The sequence below is a fragment of the Lepisosteus oculatus genome, chromosome 25, assembly GCF_040954835.1.
Source record: "Lepisosteus oculatus isolate fLepOcu1 chromosome 25, fLepOcu1.hap2, whole genome shotgun sequence".
Classification (NCBI taxonomy): Eukaryota; Metazoa; Chordata; class Actinopteri; order Semionotiformes; family Lepisosteidae; genus Lepisosteus; species Lepisosteus oculatus.
Window position 1 is genome coordinate 11,678,732 of NC_090720.1, and position 26,029 is coordinate 11,704,760.

The following is a 26,029-nucleotide window of genomic DNA, read 5'->3' on the forward strand; positions in this document are numbered from 1 at the left end:
AAAGGAAGGAAGGAAATTCCCCTGCTTGCTCTGTGGCTCCTCTGTTTCTCTCTCTATGGCTCTCTCTCAACCCTAACGCAGGCAGCATGGTGGACAGAAACCTTCATGGTTTGAATCGCACGATTTTCATACCTTTAGAGAGACCCATTTTAAAAACACTCAACTGCTCGAACAGTGCCTGTCTGAGCCAACAAATTATTTCATTTTTAATTTAAATGCTAATGTTCTATTTTGCACAATTTCTGTAGATCTTTCCACAAAATGCAAGAGATCCTCCAGCACACTTTACACATAACTTTATGGCACCTCTCAGATCTTATGAGGAATTCAGACTCTGCCCACACTCACCCTTTTTACACAAAGTTCCTAGCTTTCAAGTCAAGAACAGGTTTAGTGGAGATATTGTTTGTGGTAGTAGAATAGAGCTGTTCCAGCTCACTGACAAAGTAAATGTACATAAAAATAAACCAATATTAATTTTTAATTTGCAAATGAATGGCAAGATGGAACAGTAGATAACATCACTTTTTTTTGCCCATATACAATTTTTTGCATTAGGATTTTGTCTTTTCGCAATACCCCAGCTTGCTCTCCATGAGACACACAGGCCGGGAGACAGAAGCTCTAAAACCCACTTTATCAATATACAGGAGCTCATGGCAGTTTACTGTCCTCTGAAAAACAAATTTTATTAATTTGAGATATGGGACAATGTTCATAGTACAATGCTCATGGCACTCCTATTGTACTGCGTAACAGGGTTTATACCCACAAACTCACACAGTTTTTAATCATAGAGCACCTGACTGTTCATACCAAGACAGAATTACTGTATACTTATGTACGCATACTGACATAACAAAGTCTTCACTTTTCCCTAATTTTTTCATTGAAAAGGCACCAAATACTGTATCTCCTTCCTAGTTACTTGGTGGCTTTTTCATGTGTGACTAACTGTAATTTCACACCAAAGCTACAGTAATGCATTGTTTCAGGATCTTGGTTGTACATCTCATCAGGACGGCGCCTTTTTACAGTATACTGTCCCTGTCACTATACTGCGGCATTACGATCCACACAGACCACAGGGTGAGCGCCCCATGATGGCCCCACTACCACGTCTTCCAGCAGCAGTTTTCCCCAGGAGTTTCCCGCCCAGGTGCTGACCAGACTCACACCTGCTGAGCTTCAGTGGGCTGCCAGCTGTGTGATGCAGGTTGATATGGTGATATATAGCTCTTATTACTTAAGAGTTCAATACTTAGTGGCAGTCTGAGGTTTTTTGGGTGATTAGGATGTTAGGCCTCTGAGATGCCTTGTATACATAAAGTAACTTGTGTGTTATTGTAGTCTGAAGTATAGTGTTTGTCTTGTCATTGTTAAAAACTATTTGTTTAACCAAGTATGCCTGGGTTATTACTCTTTACACCAAAGCTGTGCCACAGAATAAAGAATTCACGTGCCTCTAATTATACAAACAATTTGAGTATATTATGTATAAATCATTTACAAGTTGGGGGTTAAGAATATTTATTTCATGTATTGAATAAAGCACTTGGTCTATTCCTGATTTTCACCACTTTTGTAACCCTTCATGTGTAGCAGTATATTGTAGAAACATAACAGAAGCCCCATTGTGATATTTTCAGATTCCCAAATGTGTTAAAACAGAAACTACAGTGGAGCACAGGTACAATATGGTCTGTGTGGCAGTATCTCTCAGTGCTATTCACGGTCATTTTAATGTGGCAGCAATTTCTAGAACTGGAGCTACTTTGTAAATGGTCTGATACAGGGTATATCATTTCTGTGAATGCTGTCTTGGTACATTGCACCAGTACAATGATACTTGCATTTTATCTTTCTTGGTTATTATACTGTGGTTACTTTCTGACAGTTGTTCATTTAGAAGGCTGGGATAAACATTCCCGAACATGCGTTCAGGATTCAAATAATTTTACAGAGTAAAACCAAGTTTTTTTTCTGTAGGATGTGACAAAAGGACTGAAATTAAATGAAAGTGCAAAATAACCCCCAAAATAAATATAGCTTGCTCTTACACAGCGCCTCCTTCACCATGTGTTAACAAGTTAACAAGGCAATAAGAACTCTAATAAGAAATTGATTCAACTGAGCATGCATTTTACAGGTAAAAAAAAATAGACAGAACACCTCAAGATTAGGTAAGAATTAAAAGTATTTTATGTCCAAAAACAAACCAATGGTTTAGGAAACAAGTCAAATAATTAGATTATGAGTTGGATGAGCTCAAATGATCACATGCAGATTTTGCCTCAGAGAGATCTACCACCAAATTATAGACATTTACAGTTCTTTCAAACACATTTTTTCACTTTACTGTGTCAGTACGGTTGTAGAGCGCTGCATTATTTATCCAGCAACATGAATCCAGAACCCAGAATCTCCAGAAATGTGTATAGGCGCTCAGGGTCCAGTAATCTAAACAAACATTGCTGTCATGCCTGCATTGCCCAGAGAGGAGCTCTGCAGTCGCCTTGTCTCTCTGATGCTGTAGACCTCCAGAACTGGGGGCCGATAATGATGATGCTCTGGGTGGATGTCAAGAGCTCCTGGCCAGCAGACTGAGGACCACCCTGCGGGCGTGTGGGGTGGAAGGGCTATCCATAAGCTGTAACCTCCAGCTCACCAGGGACACCATCGCCCGGGCCGAGGACCGGACCGTGCCCATAATGGTGGTGAGCCTGGATCAGGAGAAGGCCTTCGACAGAGTAAACCACAGCTATCTGTTCAGAGTGCTGGAACGCTTCGGTTTCGGAGAGTTTCAGCGGCTGGTTGAAGATACTGTACTCTGAAGTGGGCAGCAATTTCAACGACATCTGGGGGATTTAATTACCCAGGAGTTCGGAGTACGACAAGGGTGTCCTCTTTTGCTCCTTTTCTATTCACTCTTAACAGAGCCCTTAGCGAAGGCAGTGAGACAGGACCCTGTCATTGATGGCCTGGCGGTACCAGGAGACGCAGAGGAAACCCTCAAGTACACAGACGACACGAAACTTTTCCTTAGCTCGGACTGCAGGTCATGAAGCAACACTTCCATGCCTCGGGATCGAAGCTCAATCAGCAAAAGAGGAAACTCAAGCTCTTCGGACCCCGGAAGGACAGGACAATAGTGCCAGAAAGGTCTTGAGCTCAGCAAGGAGCCCCTCAAGATATTGGGGGTTTCGTTCCAGAGCCAGGACAACAAGACCATAAACTGGACCAAGAGGATCACCAAGGTGAGCACGAAACTGGGTCTGTGGAAGACACGGTCGCTGTCCCTCACGGGGAAGGTGATGGTGTTGAAAGCAGACATCCTGCCGGCTTGGGTTTACCTGGCAGTGGTGTACCTGCTGCTGGCCAGACTCAGACAAGCGCTGCAGGGGATGGTCTTCAACTTCGTCTGAGGAGGCAGGTATGTGTACATCACAAGAAAACAGATGTGTCAGCCAGTCAAGGAAGGCAGGAGAGACGTGTCGCATTTCACCTTGAAACTCGACTGCTTCCTCTTCTGCAACTTCTGTCAGGTGCTGCAGGAGCCGATCAACCACAGGTACCAGGACTTTGTGAGGCTGTGGCTCTCTGTCCCGATGAGGCACCCGATCCAGTGGACAAACACTGGACCAAAAGCAGAAAAGCGACCTGAGTTCTACACCCACACTGACAAGTAGAAGTACGAGGCCACGAGGTAACCAGAGCTCTGCACCATCCACGGAGCCCCGTACAACAGGGCAAGGGGGCAACTGGTCGCCGGAGAAAGGCTGCGGGTTCCCAGACAAGCCTGGGCAATGGATTAAACTGGGATTTTTTTTTTAATTCTTCATTGAAGAATTAGCCTACGAAGTTCAAGCGCACATGTATGAACTTTTGTAATATAGTAGAGTTATCATGACTTGTGAGAGTGTGTACTTACTGTAAGAGGTTTATTGTGCATTAAAGTTTATTTTAATAGAAAAAAGATCTCTCGATCCCCCTTTTCTATCCCTCCCCTAGTAACTAACACACCCACTCTAAACTAAAGGGCATTAAACTCCTTTTTGTTGGAACTGAAATAAACCCCCTTGTCTCTGAAAGCCTTTTCAGAGTTGCTAAAAAGCTGGTCAATACATTTTTCTTCTCTAGAGGTGATTCTGTGCAGCTCCTGAAATGAAGGTTAAACATAGAGATATCAGAACCTGAAATCTTATATCGGTTACCAGTGTAAAACAATTAAAAAGATCCAATTCAAGAGTTTTCCAGTGCAATAAAAGATTTCAGAATCTAATTTAGGACAAAAATGGGGAAGAATTACTTTACATTTAAGAGAATTCATGAAATGTACACTGTTAATAAAAACAAAGAGGCTGAATACACAAGTTCATGGAAAGCTTTATGGATCCTGCTACAGATCTATTGTACCGAATGTTCACAGTAAAAGTGATTAAAGCAGAGGCAGGGAAGGGCGGCAGTTAAGACAATGTGTTGATTTCTAGGGGTTCTTAGTCTATGTTTCAGCTATGGTCTGTCATTCAGTAAATTCTAGGTGTTGTATGAAAAAATTGTAGCTTTGTAAATTTGAAGCTCTTCAGTCCTTGTACACAGAAGGCACCAGGTTTCCTTGACATTTTACCAGGAATAAAAAGCTTTCTGATCTTACATGGAGGGATGGATCTTTGTGCATTTAAGTAAAATCCATAGTCAAACATAGAGGTTGATTAGTCCCAGTTTCTGTAGCATTCAATAGACTGGGAATACTTGTGAGATCCTAACCCCTATTCTAATCTGCCCCTGTATACAGTGCCTTGATAAAGTATCCCCCCCTCCCACTTCTTTGTGCTGCAGACTGTGAAAGAGAGGTGAAAGAGAGGGTGTATTGTAAGTTATCTTGTACAAACTAGTGGGAGCTGCTTTTGATAAAATAGACCAAAACTGACCGATAAATATTAACAGCAGAACAGTGTACTTTGTTAGAAAACCACATTAAAAGGTGGTATTAGCTTTATGGAAATTATACAATAAGAAGAATATTCAATGAACAGTGATACTAAAGTAACCAAGAGGGACAATTGCTTCTATATACTTTCAATGTGTTGAGGCTCAGTTTCTCTGTAATGTGGTTAAATGTATTTTCTAAATAAAATAGAATTTAATACATTTTATTATTTCTTTTACTTATTAAAGTTCTTGTTCGTTGTTTGACAGTTGATGTACATCCATTATTATTTAAGTTTGGAAAAGAAGATCTATAGACTAAGAAGTTTATATTCTTAATAGATGAAAATTATAACCACCCCAAACAATTGTGTTTGAGAAGATAATCAAAATGAACTTTTCAGAGACAAGCACAGAGACAGACAAGATTATGTCATTTATATTATATTTTACTGGACTATGTTACCCCCAAATGTCTCTTTTTCATCTTAAATGATTGAACTTGAAAGAAGAAACAGTAAACCTGAGGGGTCTTTATATTAAAGTATTCAAAATCCTCAAAGCCTTCAACAAAGTCATTCAGCAGATTTCTTCAATATTAACAGTGAAACATGAACCAGAGAGCAAAAGAGACAAATATGTGCATTTAAAACCAGAACAGGAGGCATTCCTTTACCCAAAAGGCTGGGGGAGTTTGGAATAAGCTACTCAGCCGGGTTGTTAAAGATGTCAGTCTGGCTTCTTTCAGGAAACATTTGAATTAATTTTCTCTGGGCCAGTTAACTTCAAATTACAAAACATTTTAGACGATCTGAATGACCTCTTTTCATTTCACTGTAGCCTTTTATTATAACACCACATTGCACTAAAAGAATAGAGATTCAGCCTCATTAAATCTTCACCTACTGTAAGACAGAAATGAAGCATATTCCTTAGATTAAAGAGTAAATTTAAATCTGACCTGGTTTATGTTTCTTAAGTCTAAGGTGGATTGAGATCATAGTCTACTAGGTGATACAGAGTAGAGTGTTATCATTGAATATCATAAATATAACAAGTACGTGCATGTACAGTGCTTTGTAGAAAGAAAAACCTGAAAACTGCTGTCCATCAATGATCCCCAACCCATATGACAGATCTTGAGGAAGTTTGTGAGGAAGAAAGGGGGAAATTGCACCATTCCACTGTGGAAAGTTGATTGAGACTTTTCCATCTATTTCTACAACTGTAACTCTGCAACAAGCTGCTGTATTGTAGCCAAACATGCTTCCACCAAGGATTAGCTCAGGGGGGTGAATATTTATATCATCAACATATTTTGGTTTGTTTTTCTTTGCAGATTTGGCTGATATGCGTTCTTCATCCATAAAAGTGTGCTGTATAAGCATTTATACTCATGGTGAAAGATCACACTCATGACACACGTCCTCACTCACCTTCCTCCTTCCTCCCTTCCAGATCTCTACAGCTATTACCCAAAACCTGGTCTTCATAAAGCTCCTTGAAAGAGAAGATAACTGCAATGTGTTGATGAAGATGTTTAACATTGGCTCATTGACAATCTATGATATTAAGGCCCAGGTGGCAGATCTTCTGAAGCCTGTGGCCAGTTCTGAAACCACTTAAAACCACTGTGAAACATACTTTGCATAAACTAAACCTGGTACACCTAGATAAAGTGTGGTACTGTATGAATTGTTTTGTACTTAGGTAGGAGATGAGCTGTAATGTACAATGTTTATAATATAAAGTGTATTTTTTAGATAACTGCAAAACTGTGAACAATACCCATTTGTAAGTATTTTTTCGCTTACAGTGAATCCCAGAAAAATGAACCGTATTGTTTGTAAATCATTAAGGTCATTACTGTAATATGATAACTGTTGAGTACAGAATAATAATTACATTTTTTTTCATTACTATACCACATGTCTTAACATTTTGGAGCAATGCTTAACTGACATATTTGTTGAAAAACATCATCTAACAGATTTTACTGTAATCTGTACTGACTTCAGTGACTCCACTATATCTATGACTGAATAAGAGATTCCTGGTTCTTGCACTATGAACTAAATGTTTGGTGTCTACAGTTTCCTCACCTCGTCTGCGATGTCCTCCTGATCACTGTCTTCCTGGACCCCATGAGCCATCAGGTTCTGCAGAGCAGAGGGGAGGAAGACAATATCAGCACTGTGCTGGGGCAAGGTGGGGTCTCTGACGTCACACAGGAAGAGAACTGTGGTCAGTGTCACCGCAGTGGAACAGAACTGTGGTCACTCTCACCGCAGTGGAACAGAACTGTGGTCACTCTCACCACAGTGGAACAGAACTGTGGTCACTCTCACCGCAGTGGAACAGAACTGTGGTCAGTGTCACCGCAGTGGAACAGAACTGTGGTCAGCGTCACCGCAGTGGAACAGAACTGTGGTCACTCTCACCGCAGTGGAACAGAACAGAACAGAACTTGTATTTCTAGTTCGTTTCAATATTGAGTCTGTATCACACATGGTTAGTGTCCATGAAAAAACCTTATGAGTCCTTCTAAGTATCTAAAAAACATTCATGGTAAAGGCCTTTAACCCACAGGCAAAGAAGGGGAGCTATTAAAATGATGTGTTGATTACCAGGGGCTTTTCGTTTACGTTTCGATTCTGCTACCGACTCTCATTGTGCCACACACAATAACTGAGCATCTTTGTGTTTCTTCCTTTGAATGAGAGCTGAAAGCAAAGGCTTGTTCTATATGTTATATCTCCTTTTGTTTAAGCCGCTTTTGATAAAGTAGACCAAACTCGACTGATCAATATGAACAGCATGTCTTTATTTGAAAAACACATTATAACGCAATATTAGCTTAATCAAAATCATCCAATAATCGTAACCTGTTGGAATAATTAAAATTTTCACGGGCAGCATGGTTATCACTGGTGCCTCAGAGTGCTGGGACTCCGGGTTCAATTACTGGGGTGGTCCCCAATTCCGATTACTGTTTATAGGTTCTTCCCATGTTCACGTGGGTTTCCTCTGGGTGCTCCAGTTTCCTCCCACAGTCCGGAGGCAGACTGGTGGGTTAAATGTCTTCAGGGAAAATTGGCCCTGGTGTGTCTGTCTGCCCTGTGATGAACAGGCTGTACCCCGCCTTGCACCTGTTGCTTGCTGGGATAGACTCTGGCTCCCCTGCGACTCTGAATTGGATGAGGTGTTAGAAGAAGGATCAATAGAATATTCACTGAACATTGGCTCATTGAAGTAGTAATTAAGGGGGACAAGAGCTTCCATATACATTCAGTGAGATTAACACAACAGGCACAATACTATTTTTTTAATACTGATAAACGTATTTTATATTTAAATTTTAATCTAACAGAATATCCTATTCTACATTATTACAGCTCTTGTTCATTGTTTGATACATTTATTATTTCTTATGCAAAAGAAAATAGATTCCTATAGACTAAGAACTCAATGGATGAAAATTAAAACCATCTGGTACAATTGAGCTTTGTGAAGATCGAACTTTTCAGAAACAAACTTTTACAGAGAAACGATGATGCTATATGTATTAAACTTTATTGGAACAAGTAAAAGTTCATTCATGCTGAAGAGAAGAAAAGAAACACAAATTTTCGGCTGTGGAGTCTTCTTTGGGTGTGACCCCCGGGTGTGTACAAGCACTAAAAGTTTACAAAAACAATGTAACAAAAGAAAAAATCGCAATATTTCATGGAACACCTAGAACAAACTGAAGAAACTCAGGTTATAATCATGACTCCAGACAGCATGTGAAATGTCTAAAAAGACCAAGTGTTTCTCTGATCAATATCTGACTATATGACCAGGACACTGACGGGCAAAAGAGGTGCTGAAAATTCTGAATATATGTAAATGGACTCAGTCTTGATAAGGGCTGATTTATAAAAGACAGAGCAACATGCAGAGTTACTATCCAACTCTTACTGACTGAAGGTAAGTTAAACATCATTTCACACTTTCAATGTATCTGACTTGCATCTGTCTTAATATGTTTCCACAAAAATATCTAGTTTTAAGCTCTGGAACAGCATAAAATATTATTTCGCATTTTGTATAGGAGAGATGTTCCTTTTGAATAACTTTTTGAAATACTGTTTCTACAGTATGTAATTGATCTGATTCTGTAAGAAAGTCTAATAGGTCAAACCTTCTTTTATTCTTTGAATTTTCAGTTTACTTTTCACTAAGATTGTTTTTAACTGTAACAAGCTCCATACTGAAGGATGCAGAGGACTCAGACTCATGTGATGTTTCATTCATTCATTTATTTGCAGGAGCATCTTGTTCCTGAAGACTGACCTCTTGTAACCAACACAGCTCCGTGCAGACAGGTAATTCATATTTTATTTCCTCACAACATAAACAGTTTTAATTGAATCTTTCTTTTTCTGATGCACAAACGGAGTTAATAAACTAGTTTTGGGAGATGATACGCCTCCCTTCTCCACCGATCACACATGAACACTTTTCGGTGAATGTGAACCAGGCTTTTCTGCCCTGTAATCTCTGCTCAGCAGCCCCCCCAGTGTCTCCCAGTGTCCCCCGGACTCCTCCAGTGACGCAGCCCCTGGGCTGAGGGGAGAGACTCCTCAGTCCTGTGGCCAGGTGTCTCTTCTTCAGTCAAGCAACTTCAGGCTAAAGACACTGCATCACATTTACTAACACAGGGTCTGTCTGACTCTCCTGAACAGAGTGAAACCCACAACCCCAGAGCAGTGAGGCAGAAGCTCATACTGCAGGGTCACCTTGCTGCACAAAACCAGATGGGTCCATCACACAGTCTAATACAGTTACACACACTACAACTGAAAAGCTCAAATTAGTTTTCATCTGAAATGAGTCAAAATGTTTCAGTGGAATACATTTATCTTCATAATAATAATAAGAAAATAAATGCAGGTGCAACTACCTTATGTGAAAATTTTATACGACACTTTAGTCTGAAAACATATGTACACCTATTCCATTTACAAACACCTTGTTTTATAGATTGTTGCTAAAACAAAGCATGCATTTGCACATCTGTTTTTCACAGTTACAAAGAGATTTTTGCTGCAATAAAAGCACACCCTTTGTAGCCAAATGGAAGCTGCCATCCTGGCCTCCCACAATACAGTTAATCAGTTCATCTGTGTTCTTAAATTCTTTCACATATTTTATCAGGTCTATTTATCTTATCGACTACTATAGAGAGGGTAAATAGGGCGATTATAATAAACAAGCAACATCTGAATTTTGCTCTTTGGAACTAACTGCAAGGTGTTTAAGTAAAAAAATGGCCTGTTGTTTCACACTCAGGCTTCTAACGAACACCTGAAAGTCTATAGAGCTGCCCTGGCTTCTGCCAGATCCTCTTGTATCTCAGATATAATCAGCTCTAGACTAGGAAATCATAAAGTACTTCTCTGTTATTAACAAGCTCATTAAACCCCCTGAGCTCTTTTTTCCACCCTGACCTCTGTCTTAAGTTTTTGTAATTCTTTCTTTTTGAGACTGATGCTCTGAATCTACAATTATCTGAATCGTAGTCTTATAGCTGATACAGACAACAATTTGAGCCCTAATATTTCCATTGACAATCCCTCTGTACTGGATCTTTCTGAATTCAGCTTTGTTAATATAGATCAATTCACAAATATTTTTCGCAGTTGTAAAACAAGTTCTTGTTGCCTAGCTCACACCCCTAGCTCTTTACTGAGAGCCTGTCTGACAGACAGCTGCCTGTTAAAGTGGAACTGCAAGACTATTTTTACATTTCGGGGTTGCAAAGAATCAACATTGATGAGCGCATCTCAAACCACAATGAAAGTACAAATACACAGTAATGTGTAAAACCTCCAATTTACATCACAAAATAGACTGAAGTTCCAAGTATCTCTTGTCTGTGTAACACAAGCTCTGGCTCATATCAAATTCTCTGAAGCTATGTAGCAACAAATCAGAAAGTTTGCTGGTGGGCAACAAATATCAGCTGGAAAAGCTGGAGAGCTTCATAGGAAGGAATCTGGGAGCGGCACTTGATCCCGTCTTATTCAAAAATTTGATTAAGAGCATTTTCTTTGCGATAAAATATTCCCTGCATTAGGCAATTTCTATCAATGTCTAATGCAGAGTGCTTGATTCATGCATTTAAACATCACGGCTGGATTTCCTTGCTCCATAATGCTCTTCTTAAAATGTTGCGATATATTCAAATCTCTGAAGCTAGACCACTAACTCACACCAGACCTTGGCAGCTTATCACTCCTATGCTCCTACACTTAAGTCTGTATATTGCTTGCCTGTAAAAGTACATATTCAGTATAAGATCTTTTTACTTTTACTCTTTTCAAATCTTAACTTAAAACTCATCTTTTTACTAGGGCATATGTCTGATTGCCCTGCACTTTATCCTGTATGCTATTATTTCATTTTCTTTACTTATTATTGTATTTTCTATCTTTTCGTTCTTTGGGTTTGGAAAGGTGCTTTATAAATAAAAGTTATTACTATCTTATTACTTTGACAATTCAGTGCTCTATAAGGGTAAAAATATGTAGTGCTGATTGATTTAAACCTAAACCTTGGGAACAAATCTGCACGTTTAACATGTAAAGACCTTTGTTTTATTAAGTTTTGAAAATGAATGGTTTTCAGAGAATGAATTACAACTGTAATTTGAGGGATGGATGTACTGTTAACACTAAAAACGTGATAAAAATGCAAATTACTGCTTCTAATACATTATACTGTGATTGTTATAAACCAAGATAACAGCAAAACACAATATAATTACAGATAAATAAAGTATGATTGCGTTTTTATTACCTTTTATATTTTATTCTCAGACTGTCAAATCTGAGCATGGCTATGATGGTTTTGAAGGTGTATCTGTGTTCTCATTGATTGATTACTCTACCTTTAAGTGGAGTGGTACAGTGAACTTTGGCCAATCTATAGTCTGGAGTTTAAATGAAACCACAGAAATATTGTATATGTATTAGTATTTTTATATAACTCACATATTTACAATAATATACTATTATATATTAAAAATTCTACATACAGCTGATATTTCCCATTGTTACAGTATACTTGGCCTGGTTAGTCAAAGAGACATACTGTATGCCTCAGGAAATGAAAGGGTTATGCTAGAGAGAATAGATCTTGCGGACAGAATTGGCAGCATAGAAATATAATACCCAGAAGTCCAATGGGCTGATCCATTTCTCATTGTACCAGTCCTTCTCTGTGCACTGTACTTCCATATTACAGAGCAGTGTACTTTAGAGCTGTCCAGCCCACGGTTGTGATCACAGCTCATAAGATGACCTCCTGTACACAAGAAACTAGATTGAGGGAGATATTCGGTATAGAGTAAAATGTGATGTTTGGATAGTTCCCTGTATGGAAGGGAGGAAGATAAATATATCTTAGATTTAAAAAATGTAGTTGACATGGATCACAGCAAAATACATTAACATAAAAGTTCACAAACTGGGTTAGAAAATAACTATTTTTCACCTCTTAAGTAAAATATATAACCATTAATAAAATTATTTTCTGTACTAAATTGTTACACAAAAGGATTTATTCATGTAACAGATCCTTCCTTGTAAAGTGACTAGAAGTACATAAACCCATCAGCAGCCATATCACCCTGCAACTCACAACTGGCAACCCACTGAAGCTAAGCAGGTGTGAGCCTGGTCAGTACCTGGATGGGAGACCTCCTGGGAAAAACTAAGGTTGCTGCTGGAAGAGGTGTTAGTGGGGCCAGCAGGGGGCACTCACCCTGTGGTCCACGTGGGTCCTAATGCCCCAGTATAGTGATTGGGACACTATACTGTAAACAGGTGCCGTCCTTCGGATGAAACGTAAAACCGAGGTCCTGACTCTCTGTGGTCATTAAAAATCCCAGGGCATTTCTCGAAAAGAGTAGCGGTGTAACCCCGGCATCCTGGCCAAATTTCCCATTGGCCTTAACCAATCATGGCCTCCTAATAATCCCCATCTATGAATTGGCTTCATCACTCTGCTCTCCTCACCACTGAGAGCTAGTGTGTGGTGAGCGTTCTGGCGCACTATGGCTGCAGTCGCATCATCCAGGTGGATGCTGCACATTGGTGGTGGTGGTGGTGGAGGGGAGACCCCATTACCTGTAAAGCGCTTTGAGTGGAGTGTCCAGAAAAGCGCTATATAAGTGTAAGCAATTATTATTATATTAATATAGTAAGTGAGGACTTTCTCTAGCTCAGGCAGGGCCAGTCCTGAAAGTTCAATGCCATGCTTTAACTTTTGCTACACTTTCCTCACTTGGTGTTTCTACACCCTAGAATAAACTGGACTATTGATTGTGGATTCTGTTGGACCACACCCTATAACTGGTATCCCTGACAGTCTGACTCAATTACTCTAGTAACCAAACTAACAGACAGATCTGTATCTTGCCTTGAACAGTACTTTTTAAAGCTTTTGTTGCGCCCATTAGAGTTTATTTTACAAAACCATAGTTATATCGACTATTTACAGAATTATAAAATACAATAATCCTTAAAAAATTAAGACATTGTAATTCATTTAAAAAACTAAAAATACTTTCTTTGCAGTTGTCTCTGTCAAGAGGCACAGCTGTCACTAAGCTCATTGAGGGAGAATTCTCACACAGCTGTGAGCACCCTAGTGGTGGCTAGCGATCTAAAACCGACTGCTGTTCCACAATACATTATTAAAGATTTCCAATGTATGGTCTTCAAATTTCTCTCTAAAAGTTCTCTCTCTTTTCCAAATTCCATTCTAGAGGATTTATGTTTATATTTATATACCGCTTCTGTCACGAAAGCCGGTTTTGACTCCAGTAGAGTGCGTTATTAAAGACCCTATGCGGACGGTATAATCCGTAAAAGACCATGGAGGAAGGTACAACGGGGTTAGGATGGGTGGACAAGACAGGGGCGGTGACTGTAGTGAGCAGGTGCATGGGGGAAATGCGGTACCAACCAAGTCCAAGGAAATCCAAAAGGGAAGTCGGGGCGCAGTACATAATCCAAGAGCCGGGAGAGCCATCCAAGACAAACAGTTAAAAAGGGGAACCGGCACAGGAACTAAAAACATCCCGGACCCAGGCGGTCAGGACGCCGGGGAAAAGGCCTGCCTTCAGAGAACCCTGAAAATAGTGTCCATCCTTGTAGCGTCCATCTTCCAATACTGAGCCCGGAACTGCAGAGACGCTAGGCTTTTAACCAAAAAGCCAACGAGACGCACCAGGAAATAATAGAAATTAATCATAACCGAAAGGGGTAGGAGCGCCCTCTAGAGGAGGGATGTGGGACGTAACAGCTTCCTAGCTGAACCCTATGATTAACTCCTAAAATAGACTTTAAAATCTGATGACCTGAGAAATTACTAAATTTACAGAGCTTTCATCCAAATAAATCCTCTTTCTCTAGGTTTTATCAGTCTAAAAGAATCTAAACATCTTCCAATTCGGGGTCACAGTTGAGCCAGAGCTTATCCAGGCAAGGAATCCAGTTCATCCCAGGGCACACTGACACACACCAGGACCATTTTTCCTGACTCACACTGCACTGTCGATGGGGACATAACTGGTCTTCAACACTGTGTGAAGACGATCTCTGCCTGTTCTTACTCACTTAGGGATAGAAATCAGCTTTGCCATGCAGAAATCGCAGGGTAACTCTGATCAACTTTCACAATTTCAGAGCCCCTGTGTCATCACATTTATTAATAAATAATATTATTAATCAGTGTTAATAAGACTGTATATCCAGTTAGAATTTAATTTTCTACAATGGGCTTATTGTTGGTTCTGAAAGACATTTATGCACTGTCTACTCAGAAAGTATATAGTAAAATGTAACAGAACTGTGTTTAATACAATAAAAACGGACACACAAGTGATACGTATAACAAAGAAATTGTCAACATGAAAAATGGCTATTAAAAAAAATATATCTTAAATAGATATCAGAAACAGAATCTAAGGTTCCAAGGTTTCCAGGAAACCTGCCCAGCTGCTTATGAGCTAAAATTGTCATGTTGTGGAAGTTTGTGTGTTTTATTTGTATGAGAGAGAGGTTAAAGAGAAAAGTTTTGGTTTACCTTTTTGATTTATCCTGTTTGTTTCTTGCCACTTGGAATAGATTTGAGATCTCCGCTTGTAAGGGAATAAAATGAAAAAGGTCGTCATTTTTTCATGTTTACATTGTTTTATTACAGATTTAATATGCAAGTGTCATAATCTGACTTATAAGCAGACAACACACACCCTCCCCACTTGTACAGGGTTCCTAGTGTAAGGACGGCCCTTCAGATTGGCATCACACTCATCAGAATCCTCAGTGTCCGTATTACATTGGAAAGAAGAAGTCTGTGGTCTTTTTAATTTACAAACTTTTCAACAGAATATTCCAACAGGGCTGGAAAAGTCAACCTTACGTTCTTAACTGACCATGACCATGCTGTGAGCTGAGAGGACGACACTGGAGAGTAGTCAAGCATCTGCAGTCGCTACTGAGGAAAAGGTTACCACAGTGGGAGTGTGATGGCTTCTGAAATAGGACAAATGACATTAGATTGTCACTGAACAATGGGATGGAAATGAGGGTGAAAGATTCCCTGAAGAAGTAGGTCCTGTCAGACAGTAACAGCCCTTCTATTTTCAGGACAGAATTCCTGGAAGTGCTGGGACACCTCTGGTCATGACCGCATCACAGCCAGGAGTTCACTTGCTCACCTGGGTGCTGCTGCTGCTCTTGCAGCAGGGCTGCCTGGGAGATCCTCCTCTTAGGGTATTTCTTCTGCTCAAGGATAAAGCAGAATTTTGCAAAACATACTCACCGATTTTTGACAAATTTCAAAGCAATTCTGTTATAATGCTTTACAAAAAGAAATCCTGGAACTACCTTGAGCTCAGAGGCAACACATTATCCCCAGTGAATGATGTAGATAAGATACAGAGTTTCAACAACAGCATTACTAATCCTGGAAGGAAAGTGCTCTACTTAACAGAAGAGAAATCTAAATCTTGCAGTACTTCAGCAAAGTTAGCCAAAGATATCTGTTCTCTTTTCCAGCAGACTCCTAATCAGCTGTTCACAGCTGTATTTCCTGAACACTGCACCCAGAGTATCAATGGGTTCGCTAACATTGAAAAGTTTGAAAAGGAACGAGAGTGTCTAAACCGAAAAATTGCCATCGGAATAACGAAGGTCAAACTATACGTTGGTTTAGACCAGAGTGAAAAGTCTTCCTTGCAAGCTGAAATTCAAAAGAATAAAGGGTCCAGTAATGTTGCAGTTGTCTATAATGCCGGGTCTTTAGAATTTTTTGACGGGAGGGCTTGGGTGATTCCAACAAGTGTAGAGAATGAGTTTCAGCAGAAAATCAGAGAAGCCGAGATGGTGACCATTTTCCTCAACTCCCCATCAGGCCCAGACAATAATGGAGTTTTTAAAGTAGGTGGAAATAATCCAGGAGAACTGGCAAGAATACTTAAACAAGTTCTTAATGAAACAGAACATCCTCACAAGCGTGTCAAAGTCAAAATCCAAGCTCCATTAACCCCACTGAAGCAGAACTTCACCAATGATTTAGTTAACATTATGGGCAGTGACACGTATGGGAAGGAACCGAATGTTAATTTACACCTCATCGTGAATGAGAATGATATATTGTTTGAAAAGGATTTATTCCTCAAATTTAAAGAAAGGAATTTATTCAACACGAATAACAATATAGTAGCAATGTATGAAAACGATGTGTGGAAATTCATGGAGTTTACTGCCAACACACCTAATAAGTTGTTTAAGGAGGTGGTGGATCCAACAAAGTTACAAGCTATTCGTAATACAATTTCACAGGCTGAGGAGCTGTACTTACAGATCAACAATCATGGTGGATTTAGTGGAAATGAAAATGAATGGATAGTTGGGGGAAAGAATCCAGAAGACCTTGCCGGGATTGTACAGAGATTATTTTCAGACAACAGTATTAGTGCTGTTGGCAAAAGAGTGGAAGTTAAGTTCTATGCTTGCAATGTCGGAACTGATCGGGGCCAGGAATACGTCAACAGTTTTTTAAGACATTTAGATCCAAGAGCCTCATTCATTAAAGAAGTAATTGCCTTCAATGGGTGGACAAGCCAGTGTAATATAGCAAATGCCCCCTTTCAGGTTTGGATCCCTCTAAAGTACAAAAACAATCCTCAGAAAGCCCTGGGTAGTTTAAAGATACATATTATAACTAAAATTTTAAATTTCTTTGGTATAGACTGGATAGATAGGAATGGGGAAGATATATCTTACAAACCAATGAAAGACAGAGTTACCACTAGAACAATAAGACAGGGGAATAATACACTTTCATTTCCAATAGAACCAGCAGAAGAACACAAAATTCACATGTTACGAATTACTGTATTAAGTTCTGCACGTAATACTGGACCGAAGTGTAACTAGAATACACGTCCCTGAAGCATGTTCACTGTGTTATGAAGCAGACACCACAAACCACTTAATATAGAAAAATGCAATACTGGAATTTTTTTGATAATAACAGAATATAGAAAAATAGTCATTTAAGTAAGCACATTTAAATGAGCAATTTTCATTATGTATATTTAAATATTAAATTACAAACATTCAATTACATTTCTAAAATTTAAGGTGAACAGTATATTTGCAAATTAAGAACAGGGGTTGCAGAAATAAACACCAAAACAACTAGGGGCCACATTTACTCCATGAAAAAATGTCACCCTCTAGGGCAATATTTTGGTTACCCTGAATTATAGTCTAGGCAATAGTGCATCTTTTTCATTCCTTTACTTTACCTGTAACCCAAATTAGTTCTAAGTTCTGATTTCCAGATCACTAACTGCACACACATTTACATGTGATGGGACTGATGAGTAATGAGGTCAGTCAGGAGCCTGAGACAAGAACGAGGTGAAACCTGGAGCCTCTGTGTCTCTTGAGACCCTGTGAATCAGGAATATCTCTGGGTTCCCTCGAGCTGACCTGCTGGACCACCAACAGCCTCATGATCAGATTGATTTGCTGTTCGCAACAACTGAGGCAATAAAGCAAGAGGTATTCTAATCTGGTCCTGGAGATTCACGATCTAGCAGTGTTTAAACAGTAGGTAACCTGGAACTCAGTCATTTCTAAAGACTATGATCAGTTAAGCAGGTTATTTGTTAATTTAAGTGATTTAGAGATCATCCTCCCAACCATGCAGTCCTGTAAGAGGCATAGAGCATAAACCAGCAGTCAATAACACAGGGCTGGACTCACCCTGGACGGGATGCCAGTCCATTGGAGGACACACACAGGATGAAATACAGAAATGTCAATTAATACTGTTTCTTTGGACTGTGGGGAAAAGACAACAATGGCCAAAGGGTGAACATGCAAACTCCACACGGAAGGCACTGTAGGCCAGAATTGACCCAATGTCCTAGGAGCTGTGAGGCAACACTCACCATCACCAAGATGATGGCCAATTTAGAGATCTCATGAAACAAATCTGAAAACCCTTCAGGCCCCAAGGACCAATTACTTTGACATTTGATCAATTAGTAGTTAGTGCTTCCAGTTTTTCAGAAACAGGTGACTTCAGGGTGTGCAGTACAAGATTGGGGATACTCCGTTTGCCCATTCGCGCTGTGTAGTACGCTTGAAGTTCTTTTCCAAACTCAGCAAAGTCTTTTTCCTACTGTTTTACTAACTGCATCTCCTGTAGAAAACACCAGTGATCTTCAGATATTTGCATAATATATGGAACTAAACATCTATTTCGGTTTCAGTCTCCTAAAATAAATAAACACATCTTCTGGGTTATAAGAAAATGTTCATTAATCAGGGGCGACATACTGACATACTGTACTTTTCAAGGTGATGTTCATCTGTGATAGACTCTGGACATCATGCCAGTCCCTCACAGATCAGATGTACCAAAAAACAAAAGATGAAGTGTGGGCATTTAGATTTCTCAGTAATTAATAAAAAGACATAACACAAGGGGTGAAAGAAGAGACCCAGAGTACTGTCAAGGTTGATCAGGGCATTTCACTTTTACTGATGACCTTTCCTGATCATGTGACTTATTCATGTTTGTATTCAGTCTATTGTTATCATTTTAAGTGATTGATTATGTGATCATATAGCATTTGGTGGTTTCTTGGTAAATATTCTACATTCACAAGAACCTTTACCCGTTTCTCATCACAATTGTCTTTTCAATTATATCTTTAAAGATCTTGATAAAATGATTGAGAACATTTATATAAATAACCCATTTAGATCTTTATTTGAAGTCTAAATGTGATGGTTTCTTTAAAAATTAAATTTGAAAACAATCACTTTTATTAAATGTAAAATGATTGATTATATTGTACTTTATGATTTATTTCTTCCTGTTGTTTGTATGGTACATGTACCTAATAAACAATGTCTTTTCTTGATTGCAATCAGTCTCCTTGATTATTGTCACTGATGTTCAAACCAACATGACATTATTCAATGATTGCACATTCAACAGGTGGACATTAACCAAAATATTTCCTCGTTTTAAAACACTACTTGTGAATCATTACCCTTCACATCAAGATGAAAGGCTGAGGTCACAGACACCAGAAAATGCATTTACTTGTAGAACACCCTTGAGTGGACATAATGAAAGTGGTCATAATTAAATTAAATTTAATGTCAACTTGAAAATTAAAAGCAGGTCCATATTTAAACGTACACACTGGCATTGTGGTGCCCGACATCAGGAGCCTGTTTCAGGACCTCCTATCTAGTCCCACCCTCATTAGGGTTATTGGCAGATGGGATGAATACTTGTATCTGCTACTGAAGATATGAAATAAGCTCCAAGAAATATCTCGATGAGATCAGTATCAATAAGTTACCATCACACAAAGAAATCATGAGACAAGCCCAAAGGCCTTCTGAGGCACTGAGAAAATAAGGACGGTCATTTTCTCTTCTGGAAATATACATTTGTCAGTGATACTTGCTATTTAATTCATTGTGAGATTCCGTTACAGGAGAGTGAAGACAGTGACTCTCTCTGATCTCTCACAGAGGTAATTCCAACATACTTGTGTAAACAGTGAGGATGAGCTAAAGTCTGCTCAGCTTGTGCCACCACCTTGAGACTCTCAGTCTCTGTCAGATGATGACTGTTTAATAGAGCTCATCTAGTGTGACCCAGCTGAGGTGATGTCATCTTCATCACTGCTTTTACACCAGGCACTTTGCCTGTCATTATCACTAAAAAATAGCCCCAGACGAGATCCCAGCTTTACATTAATCACTCCTCCCAGCCACTGTCAACCAGTTGCCATTGCTGGACTTCATAGGTTAAGACTCGGAAATGAAATGGAGCATTTCTGGATGAACACAGACATACAATCTGGAGAAGAGGAACGACAGAGAAACAATAGTGGTAAATGAAAAATAATGCTGATAGTTCGTGAACAACTGACCAGAACTATGGGGTAAAAAGGATTTTAATTTCTATTCCAAGATTTCGAGTGTGACTGGAGAAAAATGTATTTTCTTAATGCGATACCGCTGGTTACCACTAGAGGGCCGAAGACGCCAGCAATTACAGGTCTCTAATTTTCGTCCCTGACAGCCCTGTGAAAATGCATTTTCTCTCATCAGCACCGCCTACTGTAATAGAGAGCCTTATATTTTGTGCCTTGATGTTGTTCGCAGAACCACGACTAGAGCTCCATAGCTCAGGCGCATCATTCCCCCTCCCCCCATCCCCAATTGGAGAATAATTTCGGTCTTGACCGGCCCTTAACGTCCGCCACTTAAGTATTTAAAAAGAAAAGCGGCGCTATATCTCCTCCGCGGATATTCGACACTAAGCCGGTATGGAAAAAAAAAAAAAAAAAAAAAAAAAAAACTAGGCTCTCACCTAGAGGATTTAGCTCTAGCAACAAAATCCACAAAAGAAACAGTGACATCACTAATTATTTAACATGAACAATTCTGAGAAGAACTGAACTTTATCCTATCCTATTGCAGATGTATGTAACATACTTGTAAGTCAATCATTGAAACAAGGCAAGAATAAACTGGTGAAAGATCCTGTAAATGAAAAGCATATTTTTGAGCTCCACTATTTTCGTGAGTGATTTCTTCACAGCTACCTTAAAATTACCGAATGTAAAAAAAAACCCAAACATTTCATATCTTTTGGGTACTGTAGTATCTTGGCCTATTTTAGTTGTGATCTAATAATTTTTACCATGATCATTGTTTAAGATTTGTAAAAAAACCTGTGATGATTTGTGTCTGATTAGGGAATTTTGTGGTTACCTTCCCTTGCTAAACAAACAGTGTAAATTGTTTTTGTCTGTTTAAGAGTATGAATTTAATACATTTGTTTCTGATACAGTTTGTGTTGTGACTTTTTTAAACTACATTTCTATTCTTAAATGTCAGAGAGGAGTGGTGTATTGGGAGTTGTAGTAGTATTGACGTGTTCTTAATTGTTAAATAAAAATGTAATACCATAAAAAATTCTTAAAGACATTACCTCACATACTGTTAAGATACTGTACTTTATCTGTAGACAAATATTAAACACCACAGAAAGATCAGAGGAAAAACCACCAGTGGGCATCATGTATCAGTGATTTATACTTCTAATACACACAATTACAGAGCCAGAATACAGAGATTGTTACACCCTCTACAGCTAGAGGGCGCTCATACTCTCTCTCTCAGCATTGAGGTTCAGATGTCCCGAGACCCGCCTAGCACCAGGTAACCCCACTTCTGTGGCCTGAGGGCATAGGTTTCTATACGGCATTTCCTGAACTGCTGAGCCCAGGCTAACCCCCGTCTCGCCGCTACACATACTGTAGGGTCTTTTTCCACTCTCCTGCCATTCCACGGTTCGTCCCTTCCGACATCCATGACAGATTTTTATTGCTAAAGAGCCGCAGTTCAACAAGGTTATGTATACTGTAACTTAAATCTATTTCTAAATACACCAATTTGTTAAATTAAAGAAATCATATGGAGCACAAAGATCCATTTAAAAAAACATACTATCCTTAACGAAGCACATTAATTGGTTAACTGATGTATAATTTTGTTGTGTTCCCCAGCTTTAGAAACAAATTCAGAAATCTGTCAATGCATCTGTGCTTTAAGCACTCCTATCCACACTCTCAAAACCTCTCTTGACATGTTGACTACGTCATGCTCACAGGAAGAGCTGTTTGACATTTGACTCAGAAAAACCCAGGTTCTGGGGGAGAGAAAAGGCTGTTTGTCCTCTTGTTCTGATCATCACAACCCTGGGTCAAGTTCTTCCTCTGTATTTAATCATCCCAATGTCTTACATCTTACAGCTTCAACTAAAAAACATGCTCTCTGCCTTTATAATTATATCAGTTCTATTTGAAGATACTCAAATCCAAGCCTATACTACATGTGACACTAAAGTTAGTTTCTGCACTGTCTAATGGCATCTCAGACACAAAATCCTGGTGACTGAAACAGTTCCTTCATTTAAATGGCAACCAGACTGAAGTCATGCTTCTCGACACCTCCCCTCAGCTCTGTAAAGCCAATGCAGTAACACTCTCTGTGGATGGCACTGTGCTTGCATTTCAATCTCAGGTGGAGAACTCGAGGGTAATATTTGATCCAACCTTGACATTTGAGCACATGTGCAAACTAATGTGAAAACATCCTTCTTCCATAACAAATATCACCAGACTACGTCCTATATTGCCTCCGACTATAGATGAAAAGCTACAACACAAGTCAACACATTGGTCTTTTCTAGAATTTTTTACTGCAATACCCTACTCTCTACAGTATCTAAATCTGCACTGAACAAACTTCAGTATGTCCAGCCAGAATCCTGACTGGGTTGCACGCAAGTGGTCACATAACTCCCGTCCTGGAGTCCCTGCACTGGCTTCCTATCAGTTTTCACGTCGACTTAAAAAACGTCATGCTCACCTATAAGGCTCATGGCACCTCAGTACCCGTCTGCCTGATTATCTTCCTGCTTCCTACCTCATAATCTTCATTCGTCTCCTGATCCTGTTCGTCGTTCCGATCTCCTGTTGGTCCACCAAGCTTGTCTACACACTGTGGGTGACAGACTTCTCTTGCGGTGTCCCAGAGCTCTGGAATATCAGAGTCACCTACAATGAGCACATTTAAACCCAGACTCAAAACATTCTTCAGAAAGACTTTTACTTCATTGGTATCTCTGTGCTCCTTACATATTCTAAATCCCTTGTGTTTCTTTGTGCTTATTTTGGTACCTCTTACCTTTGTTAACCGTTTTCTTACTTTTCTTGTAAAGCACTCTGAGGAGCTACATTTAAAGGCGCCATCTTAACTAGTTTAATATTATTCTCTAGGTAAAGAATTGAGACGTGCACCTAAATTACTATCCCAGTTTCAAATACGAACCTGCAGGGTTAAAACAATCAAGTCTTTATTGAAAAGCTTTTACAATTGAAGCTCTTTCTATCGTTGTCTTCACCATAACTGTAGCAATGAAGATGGACAAATTTGAATGCATTCTCTTGCATACCTGTATATTTTATCACGCAAGGACTGACTGCGGAGGATGGAGATCCAATGCGGTGCCCTTGGTAGGGTTGGCGCTAGGCGTAGTCGGAATAAGCAGGCTGGAGTCCGAGTCCAGGAAGGCGTTGTAGAGGCGTAGGCACTGAATCGGCAGGCGAAGGCGTAGTCGAGGAAACAGGCTGGGGTCGGGGTCCGGTGAGGCGTAGAAGAGGCGTCGGTGTGGAATCGGCAGGTGGAGGCGTAAACGAAGAGACTGGCTGGGGTCAGGATCCGAGAGTGCGAAAAACAGGCGTAGGTACCAAATCGAGCGGCAGTCGGTTAAAGCAGGGACAAGGTCCAGGAGAGAAGCCGCCAAAAAGCAAAGGAGTAGCTCTGAGAGAGAAACTCCATCGTGAGCAATGACCAGGGCACAGGTGAGGGTTAAAGTAGAGGACTGATTGACGCGTGCACGTTTGGTACGGGGAGAGCTCGTGGGAATGCGGGAGCGCTTGCCTGCGTGAGGGAGATTCGTGACAGCAGCATGGTGGACAGAAACCTTCATGGTTTGAATCGCACGATTTTTATACCTTTAATTTTGTATTTAAATTTAAAGAGTATTTATTTAAATATATACTAATGATTGTTTTATTTTACACAATTTCTATGGACCTTTCCAGGAAATGCTAGAGATTCTCCAGCACACTTCACACATAACTTCATTACATAGTACCTGTCTATGCAGATCCGTGATGTTTGGAATCCAGACTCAGCCCTCACTCACCCTTGTTGCACACAAGATGTATAAGATGTTGGAAGAGCAGGCATTGAAGCAAACTGGATAATTTCCATACTGTAACCTTTCAGCTGAAAAAAGAATTTGACAAAAAACAATAGCTGTGAAAAGGCAGATCAATCTTTGACTTTTATGACTGTAAAATTCAGCTTCTTATATCCAGTGCATTCAATGTTAAAACAAAGGGAACTGGTTGGAAAACTCTGCAATGTGAACATTCTTTTAAACTGAAAATCATATCATAAAATAAACTTCAAGAATGTAATAAATTAGAGACACCGTCACGACTGCCAGCCAGCAGAGATCGACCTACAAAAGAGCCAACCAGTTCCAGCAGCGCACTTATCATAACAAGCGCTGCCGCACGTGTTAAACCATCACCACCCGCTGTACCGGGCTGCACGCAGCTTTATTTAAACCCTCTAAACTGGCTACTCGCTGCTTGCTATTGATTCCACTCCTAGAGAGCGCCTGTCTCACTTTTTTTTAAGGTGAACGGCTCTTGTTAAATCTCTTCTAACAATTTTTAACAAAGGCTTTTTGAACTACCTTTGCTCTTGATTACGGACTCGCCTGTCGTTTTGGATTGGACACCTGTGTTTCTGCCTCTCCATTTTCCTTCGTCTGCACAGGATCCTCCCACTTCATCACTTGGATTAATTACAGACACATTCTTTACTTCTCCCATGTCTTGCTCCTTCATGTGTTCATGTGAGCATTTCTAACCTCTTTTCAAATTGTGTTAAATATAAGTAACAGATAACAATAAATAGATAACTGCTTACACTTATATAGCGCTTTTCTGGACACTCCACTCAAAGCGCTTTACAGGTAATGGGGATCCCCTCCACCACCACCAATGTGCAGCCCCACCTGGATGATGTGATGGCAGCCATAGTGTGCCAGAATGCTCCCAACACACCAGCTGAAGCTGAACAGAGTGATGAAGCTAGTTCAAAGATTATTAGGAGGCCATGACCAAACTTGACCAGGATACTGGTCACACCCCTGTTCTTCTCAAGAAATGCCCTGAGATTTCTAATGACCACAGAGGACCTCAGTTTTATGTCTCATCCATGGGATGGCATCTTCTTACAGTATTGTGTCCCTGTCACTATACTGGGGCATTAGCTTTCATACAGACTGCAGGGTGAGCACCCCCTACTGGCCCCACTAACACCTCTTCCAGCAGCAGCCTTAGTTTTTCCCAGCAGGTCTCCCATCCAGGTACTGCCCAGGCTCACACCTGCTGAGCTTCAGTGGGCTGCCAGCTGTGAGTTGCAGAGTGATATGGCTGCTGGCCATATCTAGACCATTGATGTTCACTACATACAGTAGTAGAATATTTTTAATTATCTTAGAAAAACATGTTTCAGAATAATTTTAAGAAACAGTGGTAATTAAGGCCAAATAAGTCAATATTTATATTTTTTATTAGTTTGTTTATTTATGAAGACATTCAGAGCTCAACTATCATACCCTGTGAAGATCACTAATTGAATGTGTACAAGCTCTAAAGATGTATAACATTTCATGCCCAGAACTCACTGAAGAAACAAACTATGATCATGACTCAGTTAGTGTGTGAAGAACATGTGTTATAGACTCATTAACTTACAAGCTTCAGGTGTCAAGTGTCACAGAGAAAAAGCGATATGTAGCTCTTGGCTGTGACTGGAAATGCACGAACTGTTTCCCTGTACATTAC

General features: G+C 39.8%; 1 long non-coding RNA gene across 3 annotated transcripts; it reads right to left on the bottom strand.

Moving 5' to 3' along the window:
• Nucleotides 1-2,055: 2,055 nt before the first annotated feature.
• Nucleotides 2,056-24,129, bottom strand: LOC107075511 (uncharacterized). 3 transcript variants are annotated; one of them, XR_011183655.1, is made up of 7 exons: nucleotides 23,554-24,129; nucleotides 23,025-23,155; nucleotides 15,403-15,515; nucleotides 15,067-15,121; nucleotides 7,032-7,088; nucleotides 6,366-6,429; nucleotides 2,056-4,159 (listed from the first exon to the last, which is right to left on the bottom strand). It is a non-coding gene; the product is annotated as an uncharacterized lncRNA (long non-coding RNA). The 3 variants fall into 3 exon arrangements; XR_011183656.1 differs by lacking the exons at nucleotides 2,056-4,159; nucleotides 6,366-6,429; nucleotides 7,032-7,088 and adding an exon at nucleotides 11,994-12,279 and having other exon boundaries at nucleotides 23,554-24,120; XR_011183654.1 differs by lacking the exons at nucleotides 2,056-4,159; nucleotides 6,366-6,429; nucleotides 7,032-7,088 and adding an exon at nucleotides 11,994-12,347 and having other exon boundaries at nucleotides 23,554-24,118.
• Nucleotides 24,130-26,029: the final 1,900 nt, after the last annotated feature.